The sequence below is a fragment of the Cornus florida genome, unplaced genomic scaffold, assembly GCF_030987335.1.
Source record: "Cornus florida cultivar Cherokee Brave unplaced genomic scaffold, ASM3098733v1 CherokeeBrave_3.0.0_Hap2_Chr08, whole genome shotgun sequence".
In the NCBI taxonomy this organism is placed as follows: Eukaryota; Viridiplantae; Streptophyta; class Magnoliopsida; order Cornales; family Cornaceae; genus Cornus; species Cornus florida.
In genome coordinates, this window is record NW_026775578.1 from 3,835,008 (window position 1) to 3,847,940 (window position 12,933).

Consider the following 12,933-nt stretch of genomic DNA (forward strand, 5'->3'; position numbering starts at 1 on the left):
TAATTTTTTAGATGAAACAATTAAACATCTTAATTTAAAAAAAAAAAAAAGAAGTAATAACAAAATATAATTTATTTGAAATATATGTATTAAATTAAAAAATCATTTTGGACGTCTACATTTATAAGAAGTTGGGACATTTATAAAATAAATAACAAAAAAAAGTGAACAATATAAAGTTTTTTTTATTTTTTATTTTATGTATAAATTATTCATGAGGATAGATTGGTTCAATTTATTAAATTGTAAAGTTAAAAAAGTTTCATAAATGGTTAAAAGATAATTTGATCAATTTTTCATATAAATGAGTATTTTTATCTATTTTTAAACTTTCGAGGCGTCTTTGTAATTGGTAAGATTTGTTTTCCTACAACGCTGAGGTATTAAGGACAAATATTGAATAATTTAATAAACTGACTTAGGAAATTTATGCATAAAAATTATTCACGTGGGAGAAAGATAAGGATGATAATGCATTTAAAAATATTAAAAACAAAATCAAATCGTATTATACACGTTTGGTAAGCATAACAGCCTATATGCATTTAAAAATATTAAAAACAAAATCAAGTCGGTGGGGCCATAACAGCCTATACGTTTTTACGCTACTTCATTCCGTTTTCGGACTCTCTCTCTCACTCACCCTCCAACACAAACGGGCACGAAAATCTGTCACTAACACAGACTGGCTCTCACTCCCCATCGGCCCTCTCTCTCTTAAACACACATACTTGCACAAATTTCATTTGGTTTTCGCAGAAACTCTTTTCTCTCTGTCTCTCTCAATCACACGCGCATACTGAACTCCGAGTACGTTGAATAGACGATAGAGGAATTTCTTGAGAATCTTGATTGGAGGATTTTTTTGAGGATTTCAAGAAGAAGAAGATGAATCGCGACCGATGATTCTGACGGTGTCAACTCCGGTTCAGGATTACGTTGCGAAGAGCCGATGGAGGGATTTCTTGAGAATCTTGATTGGAGGATTTGTTGACGACTTCAAGAAAAGATGATCAGCTCTTCATTTATAGGTAATACTTGGTTCTTTATTATTATTATTATTTTGCTCTCTTTATTTCTTGAATTCTGATTTTGTCGTTTCATCATTTTTGTGATGCTATTGATGAGAAGTTTGATCGGAGGATCTATTTCGAAATGTTACTGCTGTAGTCTTCTCCCAATTTGCTTCCAATATTAATCATCTTCTAATCACGATTGAGGATTCAAGAGTAATACTAAGTGATCGTAGATTATTCCAATATCAATCATCTGTTATGATTTTGTTATACCATTTTCTTTATTTATTTGATGTTCTGTTGGGTTCTTCATTAAATTTTCAAGATTGATTCAAGTAATTAATAACCTGTAACAAATATTAATTAAGTTTTACGCTTATCAATTTCCTTGTATTTTTTTTTTTACTATCTTTTTTCAATGTTTTTATATTTTTCAGTATCATCAGGCCTCTCATGTCAATTACTGTTTCTAGTATATTAATCATCTCATCGTTATATGATAACGATATTCTTTTACTTAACTTTTTTCTTTTCTATTTTTGTTGTTAAATTTAGGACCCTAACGTTAATTACTGGTTCTATTTTTTATTGTATATCACTCTTCTGCAATGATTATATTTCTTCTTCTTCTTCTTCTTCTTCTTTTTCTTTTTAATTTAATTTAATTTAATTTATTTTCTTATTTTGTTTGCAAATCTGCTATCTGTGATTGGATAACACTGTGTGGGGTGTGTCGTGTGCTGTCCCCTGCCTTAGTTGATGAGAGGATTATATCATTGTCATACTGATATTGGAATTTATTTTGCAATTGATCATAACTGATGCCTCAGTCCTCCATAGAACTGATTTACGCATGGAGAAGATGCCCAGTGAAAGGTCATGCTCATGACTATTGGAGGATAGTTCCACACTGGGTTTGGTGGTGTATATGGAGAGAGAGAAATAGCAGAAATTTTGAAGAAAAGGAATCATCTTTGGCAAATTTAAAAATCCATATTCTCCATTCTTTCTTTTTTCTGTTATGTAAGAGGAAGCGCTTGCTCCTCAATTGATGACTTAGTTGATCTATTGGACTCTATTGGTCCTTAGGTTCAGTTTTCGATTTGTGTATTAGGGACGCGTTCCCCTTTTGAAGGCTTTTCTAATAAACTTTTACTTAAAAAAAAAAAAAAAAAAAAAACCTGATGCCTCTGCAAATCAGTTGTGTACCTTGGCAATGCAAAATTTCTGAAGATCCATTGGGCAACTTTATCATTTTTTTTTTCTACAATTTACTTCTTAAATATAAAAAGTTTGATAAAGTTAAAGAAATAATAATCATGTTGTCTAGGCCAAGATTGTTTGACTAGTTATACTAATTTAGGCGACTTTATTCATAAAGGAAATTGCGTGTTGGAGATAATAATTAATCACTGGATTTTCTGTTGACCCTGTATAATACCTTTGTTAAAGTTGTTTCCATTGTGATTTGTGTAGTATATGCTTTTGATTGTTAAACCATGTACTAACCTTGATTTGATATTGGTCAGCTAATTGAAGGAACAATTCATGCATGATTTGCAAATTCAGCAGATGTTCTGGTTTATTGTTTTGTGTCTATCCTTTTTCTTTTTCTCTTTTTCCTTTGGTGCTAATATTAAAAATGATATCGTGATTCTTACATTCCGAACCTGAAACTTTATGATGCGAGTCAGCTACTACTGCATGCATTTTGTACTGCTGAATGCCATGATGAACATATCAGCATGGCAAATGAGGAGGAGAAAACAAAAGAAATGCTGATTCTATGCCAAGGGATTAGCAATGTGAAGTGTCAGCAAGGGTGGATCCAGGAATTGTTAATGGGGTAGGCTAATATTTCTTTGGGTGGGCTAATACTAGTAATAATTTTTTTTTTTTGGGGGGCTGTGCTAAAATTAGGTATAGTAAAAATTTTTTTTTTTTTTTTTTTGGGGTGGCCTTGAGCACACCCAAGCCCCCCCTTGGATCTGCCAGTGAGTGTCAGGGTTTTAGTTGGAATAGTATACGGTTTCTGTGTCTCATATTTAGCTAGTTCATTTATGTGGTGGTGCATAGCTGTCAGATATTTTAGATTGGATTGCCTTTCTGCATAGAATGGCTGCTGCTTATGTTTAGGTTTTCATGGATGACATCTGTTGGTTTATACAGTTGCACTTGTTTGTTTTTTGAAGAAAATAAGTGTCATATTTTTGAAGGATTAAACTTGACCCTCAACTTTGTTTCAGCTTTCAATAGGTAATCTAATGTTGTGCATATGGATGCATTGTGTGAAAATTTGAATAGCGCTTTGATTATTATATATAAGAGCTGTACGGAATTAATTACTAGCTAATCTATGTGCTTTATAAGCACTTGATTGATTTTGACATTGTGTTATTGTTTCTGCTTTCTGGAATATCTATCAGCATTTGTTTACCGACTGAAAACTAAAACTATTGGCGTCCTATATGTCTGCGATAGTTGGTATGAAGGTCATAACCTAAAGATGTCGTCAAAACCTCATATATTTCGGTTGAGTTGTCCTGCAAATAAGCGAGCCCCAGATGACAAAGATGCATAAGTTGTTTTCTCACCACCTCAAGTCTTTTTGCGAATTAGTCCTAAGTACATCTTATTGACACACTGGTCTGAAAAGCTAATGATATATATACTTGTCGATACTTTGCGCATTCTATATCAAATACTTTACATGTGACATATATATGTGTGTGTAGAATCTATAACAGGAGTGGGTCGAGGGACTTGCCGAATTGGGTATATGCTTCAAAAGAAGCTGTGGCGTACACCACAATGAAAAAAGAACTGTAATCGACTGTAGGAGCCAATGCTCCAGTCACTTGTCACTGGTTGGTTTTGGGTTGTAAGTGACTTGATTTACTTTATATTTTCTTGGTTAACAACTGTGTAAGCTTTATCTTCTTCTTCTTCTTCTTTTTTTTTTTTTTTTTTAATAACTTCGTGTAAGCTTTATCAATTTTGTGTGAATGCTGTATCCTTCAAAAATTAGAAAGGTTGTTGGTTTAGTATTATTGCATTGGTATGAATGGATTTCCAAATTTACCCTCTGTTTTGAATTGGTGGGGTCCATGGTGATATTAGTTTGGACTTTATCCTTTCAATGGAGTAAGGTTAAATTGGGAAGGTTAGAAAATATAGTATATTGATTTTTGAAATAGGACAACTATTGTGGGACAGTTAAAAATGGAAAGATGGACTATTGATATGAGAAGGAGGGAGTAGTTTTTAGGACCCCTTATTTCAATATAATGTCATTTTGATTGTTTTTAGAATTTGGTTTTAGTTCGATTTATTATGTCTTCCTCCCCCCACCCCAAACACCAAATAGTGAATTGAATAAAATGCATTCATCCATCAAATGGGTTGGTTCTAAGTGACCAAAGTACAGAGCAAATAGTTAAGTTCTAAGTGACCAAAGTACAGAGCAAATAGTTAACTTAAAAAATAAATGAATTGCAGAGCAAATTCGGCTTAACATTGTTTTTCGTTTCTTACTCTGTTTCAGGATTGTGTTGATGTGAGTTACGAGAAGCTGATTGGAGGATTTCTTGAGAAATGCTTCTACTGTAAGAACAAAATTAGAAAGGATGACAAAGTACTTCATCTATAAGTAACATTCATGTTGTTTTATATTTTTGGCTCTGTTCTTGCTTTCTTCAATATCTGCGCTTATTAGGCATTTAAGTATGTGTTTTAATTTCCTTTTGTTATTTGTGTTTTGTCCTTGTATCTTTTATTATTTTGTCAACATTGGTATTAATTAATTACTATTTCTTGTGTTATTTTGTTTTGTCCTTGTATCTTTTTGTCTTTTGTCAACATCGATGATTCGATATTAATTGCTATACTTTCATCTAATTTTAATAGTCTATTAACAATTTATTTTTGTTTATTACATGTTTTTACATTTGGATCTCTACTTATTTGTGCTTGTTTCAAGATCAATGCTAAATGATTTTAGTTTGTTTGAAAATTAATCATTTTTACTAATTTTCTTTATTTATTATACCTTCTTTTATTTTGTCTTCTTACATTTATGAATATTGTTAATTGGTGTAAATTAACGATTCTAGTTTCTTCCAATTATGACTAATCTGTAGTTTATTATTATTATTTTTTAATGTTGTTATCTTCTTTTCGTATTTTGCCTTCAAATCTTCTAGTTGTGATTAAATTTTCTTCAAATCTTATTTTCTTATTTCAGGTTTGGGGTAAATTAATTATATTGTTTCAGGATTGGGGTGTGTTTTATTGTTCCCTGTCTCAGTTGATGAGAAGTTTATCAAAATGTTAAACTGATCTCAGAAGTTTATCAGTATTGATGCCCCTGCATATTATTTGTTTTCTTTTGCCATGCATTCTTTTGGCAGATCCATTGCAGAACTGCTGCGTTTCTTCTAAAATTTTCTCCTTGATTATTATAAACTTTCCAAGTTGCAGAAATAATTATTATGTCAGACCAAGATAGTTAGATTAGTTATACTGCTTTTCGAAGATTTAATACAGAGAACATTCCATGAGAAAGTTATTTATTATTAATTTATTACTGGATATTCTGTTGAATCTGTGTATGATTCTCATGTTTATTAAACATGTTAAAGTTGCTTTAGTTATAATTTCTGTAGCTTATGGTTTTTAAGTGTTAACCATATACTAAGCTGGATTTGATGTTGGTTAACTAATTGAATAAGTGATTCATGCACTATTTACATATCAAGTCAATGTTATGGTTTATTGTTTCTGTCTCTCTTTGTTCTTTTTTTCTTTTTTTCTTTTTGGTGCTAATGTTATCCACTTACTTTTTGGTGCCATTTAAATAAATGTATGGTCAAATTTGCCGGATTGTATTACGAGTGTGGCGAAAGAGACGTTGGGAAAAGACGAGTGGAAAGAAATTTATTAAAAAAGAAACATTGTGGCGGAATAATGAAATACAAAATGTAATACAACAAAAAGAAGTTGTTTTAAGGAATGGCAAAAAAGCAAGAATCTAGAAGAAGTAGAGAGATACAGTAAACTAAAAAATGTGGCTAAGAGGAAGGTAGCTAAAGCCAAGCAAAATTCCTTAGATGAGTTATATTTATAAATTTGCAAAAATTTAAGATAAATTGACTAGAGATATGGATCAAGTTAGTTATATTAAGGACGCAAATAAAAAAATATTAGTTAAGGATGATGACATATTGTATAGGTGGCAAAATTACTTTCAACAACTCTTAAATGAGGAATATCCTAGAGAGGACATGTATTCATCCACCAAAGTGCATAGCTAAAGCGTCTTAACTATGTTTTGAATTCCGACTGTGTCTGTCTCCATTTCAGGATTGTGTGATGTGCATAATCAAGAGCCGATTGGAGGATTTCTTGAGAAATATTAGTACAGCAAGATGAAGATCTCAGAGAGGATGGTGAAATTTTCATGTATATTGTCAATTTTTTTTTTTTTTTTTGCGCCTATTAGGTTTCAACTGTGTTTCTGAACTTTCTTTTGTCATCCGATGTTTTGTCCTTATATTTTTATGCTTGTATTAACTTCAATGTCGATTACTATGGGTCTACTTGGTTTGTCACTCAGAAAATAGAAAACTGTTTTCAGAGAACTTTAACAGACAGTTCTCTGAAAACAGATCTCTTTTGAACTGAGTTTTAGAAAACAGTTCTCAGAAACTGTCAACCAAGCAATTTTTCGTACAGTTTTCTGATTTTCGGTTCTTACAAAACAGAAAATTGAACCAAGCAGCCCCTACGATTTTTTTAATGTTAATAATTTATGACTACATGTATTTCGTTTATTATATCTTTTTTACTATTGGTTCTCGACTTTTTTTTTATTATTTTTATTTTTTTATAGATTTATACTAATTATTGTATCTTCTTACAATACTAATTATTTCTGGTATGATTTTGCTACTTCTTTTGTTTTATTCTCATCACGTTCTGTTCTTGAATTTTTAATTACCGTTTAAAGATTGATGCAAGTGATTCACTCTCAGTTCAAATATTAATCATTAGTAACTATTTTCTTTTAATTTCTTCGATTTTGTGTTCTTTTTATTTTTCAATTTTTTTTAAGGACTGATTTTAATAACTACAATTTACATTTCTCACTTTAGTGTTAACCAGTTACTACCCTTGATTTGGTGTTGGCCAAGTTATTGAAGAAATTATCCATGCATAAATTGCAAAGCAAGTGAATATTCCCTCCTCCCCCCTCTTCTTGGAGAAATTATTCATTGCAGCTATTGCAACGATGATGTGGTGCAACTAACGGCTACAAACACATCACCAAAGTAAAGTGGACCTACAATAGAATAAAAAAGCTGATATATGTGCTTTGGTGGAGTGTTTGTAGCCGTCTGTTGCACCACGTCATTGTTGCAACGGTTGCAATGAATAATTTCTCCTCTTCTTGTGCTACTCAAGTTACCCACTTTATTGCATTACTGACTTTATGATGTGATGGAGCTACTTGCATGCATTTTGTGGTGCTGAATGCAAGTGTTTAACATATCAGCATGAACTATGACGTGGGGAGTGTCTAAAAATTTGAAACAAACATCTGGTCCATGGATTAGCAATTTGAAGGATCATATTAAATATATTTAGCTATTTTATCTTTAATTTGTTGCATCCTTTGTTTTATTTGGTTCTTGAATTGTTTATGCTGCTTGTTTCAGGAGTCATACTAAGTTATTGTAGTTTGTTCCATTATTAATCATCTATTATGATGTTGTCATTTAATTTTTCTCATTCTATTGGTGTTATGTTCTTGAGTTTTCATAATTTTTTGGGATTGATGCATGTGATTCAAAATGTTTTGAATATTAATCATCTGGTACAAATAATGACTTCCTTTTCATTTCTTTTAATTTCTTCTATTTTATGTTATTATATTTTTCATTATTGGTTCAGGACTGGTGTCAATTAACAGTTCTAGTTTGTTTCAATATGATTCATCTTAAATTCCTTTTTTTTTTTTTCTTCTCTCTTTTTAAATGACTCTATAAGGTTGCATATTATCCCTTATCTCAGTTGATATAGAGGTTTATGTTATTCCTAAACTAATATCAGAATTTAATCAGAAATTAATCAAGCCTGTGCCTGTCATTTCCTTGAGCTTTCTTAATTTCTGCAGATGCATTGGAAGCATTTCTCATCAAATTTTCTCCTTAAATATGATGAGCTTCAAGTTACAGAAAATTGGTCACCTTGCTAGACCAATATTTTTTTTAAAGTTATATTGGTTTTTGGTGTCTGACTGTCATGGTTAATACCTGTGCAGGTTTATTTTCTGTAGTTTATGGTCTTTTTACGTTTTATCTGTCTCCTAAACTCGATTTGATTTTGGTCAGCTAACTCAAGAAGTGTTCCATGAACGTTTACAAATCAAGTGATTGTTCTGGTTTATTGTTTTGCTGCTTCCTTTTTCCTTTTCTCTCTTCTTTTTGTGCTCATGTTACCCACTCTATTAGTTATATTGGTTTTTGGTGTCTGACTCTCATGATTAATACCTGTGCTGAAGTTGTTTGAGGTTTATTTTCTGTAGTGTATGGTCTTTTTACGTTTTAGCTGTCTCCTAAACTCGATTTGATTTTGGTTAGCTAACTCAAGAAGTGTTTCATGCACGTTTACAAATCAAGTGATTGTTCTGGTTTATTGTTTTGCTTCTTCCTTTTTCCTTTTCTCCCTTTTTTTTGTGCTCATGTTACCCACTCTCTTACGTACCAAAAAATGTTAACCACTTTATTGCAGTTTTGACATCCTGAATGAGACTCGACGATGCAGCTACTTGCTTGCATAAGCACATCACTGCGGACAATGATGTCAAGAATGTATGTTGTTCTTCATGCGTGACACCTTTAAGTTCACATGGTTATATTTGATTGTTTTTGAAGCAACTCACCTTGTTTTTTCAAGGGTTGAACTTTGACACTTGACTTCGTTTCACCTTTTAATATGTAATCAAATATTTTGCATGTGGACACCTATGTGAGTGATATAATTGCCCCTTTTGCTTCTTTGTCAACCTCTTAGGGTTATGCATAATGTGAGAAGAGACCCAACTTTGCATGATGAGGGATTGAAAATCAGTTGCTGTAGATTGCTAATTAATTTCTACTGATCTTTGGAGATTCTTGTGGTCTTTCTCTCTTTTAACTTGCTAAAATTGAGGTAATTCCAAACTTTTTAATGTCTCTCTAGAGTCTCTCATAGATTTTCTATTGAAATATGAGTGGTTGCCATGTTATTTTGATATGTTGACTTCTGTTATAGTCTGTCGTTAACTAAGAAGTGATCAAACTAATATTTGATAATGTGCACAAGAATTAATCTTCCGTTCAAGAAAATTGCATCCAGAAACAGATGTATAATTTTTTTTGGAAGGGAAACTATAAGAAAAGGAATTTTCCACATTCAATGATTTTGACAACTCAAATTTTTTTTTTTTTTAACTACATCATTGCCAGCATCTCTTGCTTCTTAGTTTTGCAAGAGGATCTGTGTGGAATGTTCATGCATATACATTATTGTTACCATAGTTGCAGAATAGGGGTATTCAGAACCCATTTAAAAACACAACGTGCTTAGTCAAGATGAAACATTGTGATTTCTTTTTAGATGATTGTTGAGGCTAAGCAAATTCTTTTTCTACCACCTAGAGCATAAAAAAACTCAAGGGTTGGCCTTAGTGGTAAGTCACTTGAGTCTGGTACCTCATGAAACATGAGGTTTAAGGTTCGACTTTCCCTTAGTGCAAACAATTCTTTGAGGTCACACCTGCAAGAGAAAACTGGAGATTTACTCAACCCATTTAGAAGGAGCACTTTGCATGGTGTTCCAGAGGGCAAAGCCAAGAAATTAGAGCATAAAAATATTTAATTTTGAGAAACACTTGTTTGAAGCTTGAGTTATCATGTTTCAATTCCAATTTTAGTAATCATTGTAAATGCAGTAAGTAATGAGTTTTAAACAAATCTAGGGTAAAATCATCCAAGAGGACCAAGATGTTATATTTCCCTATCCCATCTATTGAGCCCTTGTATGAGTATGTTTTTAGGATAGGGTGAAGTAATTGATAGGTGACCTCTGTCAATAGCTGAGTCAAAAAAAAAAAAAAAAAAAATAGTAGCTGAGTTAATTAAGAGAGACATGGAAGAACACGAGGAGGAGGAGGGTTGACTAAAGAAGCAAACTGAAGTTTGGGTGGTAGCAGCAGCAGAAGAAATGTGGCGATTAATGGTCACTTATTTGACGGTTTACTCTACAACCTGGCGATAAGACCTGCTCTCATAGAAGTCAGTCAGGTAGGGTCACACTTGAACTCGTGCGTGACATCAACTGTCTCAATCCTATTCCTGACAACTTGTTGAACAAAGCTAAAGCACGTGACATCACCTGTATGTGTGTGTATATATATAATGCTTAATTTGATCCCACTGCACACTTCACTAAATGCTTTCTTAAACCCAACATTTAATTTAGTCCATTTTTTAACATACAGCGCCAACATTTCTTTTAGACCTTTTATCACTGAAGTAGCTTTCTCTGCTCTGTTACTGGTAATGTTCTGATACACGCACTATTGCCCATGGTTTTGCACCCAATTTTAATTTATGGACCAACAACCCCTCTTGTCAGTAGTTGCCGGAAGAATTTATGATAGTATAAGCTAGTTTTCACTCATTTGCTTTCAAGCTTTAATCAGATGATTGTTTTCATAAGTAAATTTAATGAATTTGGACAAACTCTTCTAATTCAGGAACTTCAATCCTCCATTGCGGTTCGCCTTCTCTGCTCTTTTGCATGGTTATTTTATGACATTGTGGTAGTAGCGATACAGGAAGAGATACAAGTTATCCCTACACGATTCCAATTCTTAGTTCAAGTATTTTGGTAAGAAATGTGAGTTTTGTTTAGGCTGAGTTTAGTGTAAATTAACCTTGGAAATTAATGTTTTATTTTTCATTAAAAGTTTTTCTTCTCCCGGTTGCCACAGTTGTAAATTCCAACAAAGTAATGTGATGATGGCAATGACATCACGTGCAATAAGTAAAATCCATCACTGCCATGTCAGATGTTGCCCGCGTGCGTAAGCAAACCAGTACAGCTTGCTTCAGAGGTGCGTGCTCTGTCCTTGGGTCTCTCGAGGCTGATGTCATACCAACACTCAAATTCCAAAATGCTAGGCTGACACGTGGAGGTCGAGGGAGGTGTCAGCCCACCACGTCCACACAAGTTTAAGATGTTTCTTGAATTATTATATAAAGTTTGTCGTTTCCCAATTTGATGCGTAAACAAATTAAGCCAAAACAAAAGTCGGTACTCGTCTATCCCATAATTGTGAGCCACACCCAATTATAGAATGAGTACTATTATACATGCAATTTATTTTATGTGACCCACTTCATCAACTGTGGGAACCAAACTGTAAGTGATCTCTCCCACCTCGTCAACATCAACAATAGTTCTTGAATAAATGACAAGAGTAGGGACGGATCTAAAAATTTATTTATTTGGAGGAATTTTTTTTTATAATTTTTGTGTTGAGGATTTTAAAATTTTATATATATAAATACAAAAAAATAAAAATTTACAGTAAACATTTTATAATCGCAGTTGTATAACATTATCGGATGTCTTTTTTTTTTCGTTAATTTAGGGAGGATGGGCTAGTGTGTGTTTCAAGGTGGATTGTGCATGTTGCCAAAAACTGGAATCAAAACTAAAAGGCAACCCACTTTGATTTCGTGTCTCTCTGTACGTCGATGTGAAGATTGTTACCTTAAAACACATGCAAGTACAGTTTTAATTCTAAAAGTAGTAACTTATCCTCCACTGCACTGTAGAAAATAGTCAAATGTTTGGTTCTTTGTCGTGTTTTCATTAGGTTATGAGACTTAAGTTGAGATAGAGCTCACCATCGTCCAACCACGTGCCATCTCACCTTACTTTTTTCATTTGAAATTACTGGGCCCATTCAAAAACTCTGGGAAATTAACACATTTTTAAAGAACAATCCTATATCATGTCAGATTAATGATGGACGATGATGAAACATAATGAAGAAAAAGAATTCGACCCCAATTTTCATTTGAGGAAAAAAGTACGTATAATGAATCGATGATGATAAAGTCCATTTTTAACTCAATTTCCAAAAACTCGGGAAAAATAACACATCTTTAAAGAAAACTACCGTATGTAAATATGATGACGGTGATGAAAGAGCTCCCAAATAACCGGAAACAAATTAATTTCGTATGATATTTTCTCCTCATTCAGCTATCAGAAAATGTAATATACATACATATATATATATATATATATATATAGAATTCTTTTTCCAAACCTCCAAAGCGAGTCTACTAATAGTATCTAATGGGAGTCAGCTCAGCTCATCATGAGTTTGAAGAGTCAACTATCTATCTTCCATGAACAATAAATTTAAAGTCCTGAAAAGGAAAAGGAAAAGGAAAAGGAAAATATTCCAAATATTAATCAAACAAGTGCCCTAGAATGGTGGTTTGATGCGACTGGACAAGCGTACCCTGTATTAAACATAATTGTAGCAGTCAAGTCTGGTCGGTACCTCTAGGTGCCATCTACAAGATTCCACCATTCATTAGTACTCTGTATTACATAAACGGGAGCAACTTATATTTACAAAGAGCATCTTCAATAGTTTTGTGTGTGCATATATATATCTATATATATATATATATATATATATATATTTTATCTAATATGTTATAATAAATTTATACAAAAATTTTATATTATTTATTTTTAATTTTAGCGATTATTTTATACTTTTTGTATAAAAATATATCTTTCAATAATAATCAATCAACACCATTTTGAATCCCACATAATTTTTACA

General features: G+C 32.4%; 1 long non-coding RNA gene across 8 annotated transcripts; it reads left to right on the forward strand.

Moving 5' to 3' along the window:
- Positions 1-606: 606 nt before the first annotated feature.
- LOC132268967 (uncharacterized) lies at positions 607-11,771 on the forward strand. Of its 8 annotated transcripts, none has more exons than XR_009469407.1 (8): positions 607-1,031; positions 3,752-3,897; positions 4,561-4,621; positions 6,378-6,476; positions 8,808-8,887; positions 9,090-9,227; positions 10,816-10,958; positions 11,053-11,771. It is a non-coding gene; the product is annotated as an uncharacterized LOC132268967 (long non-coding RNA). The 8 variants fall into 8 exon arrangements; XR_009469406.1 differs by having other exon boundaries at positions 10,816-10,949; positions 11,053-11,769; XR_009469404.1 differs by lacking the exon at positions 6,378-6,476 and having other exon boundaries at positions 608-1,031; positions 10,816-10,949; positions 11,053-11,768.
- Positions 11,772-12,933: the final 1,162 nt, after the last annotated feature.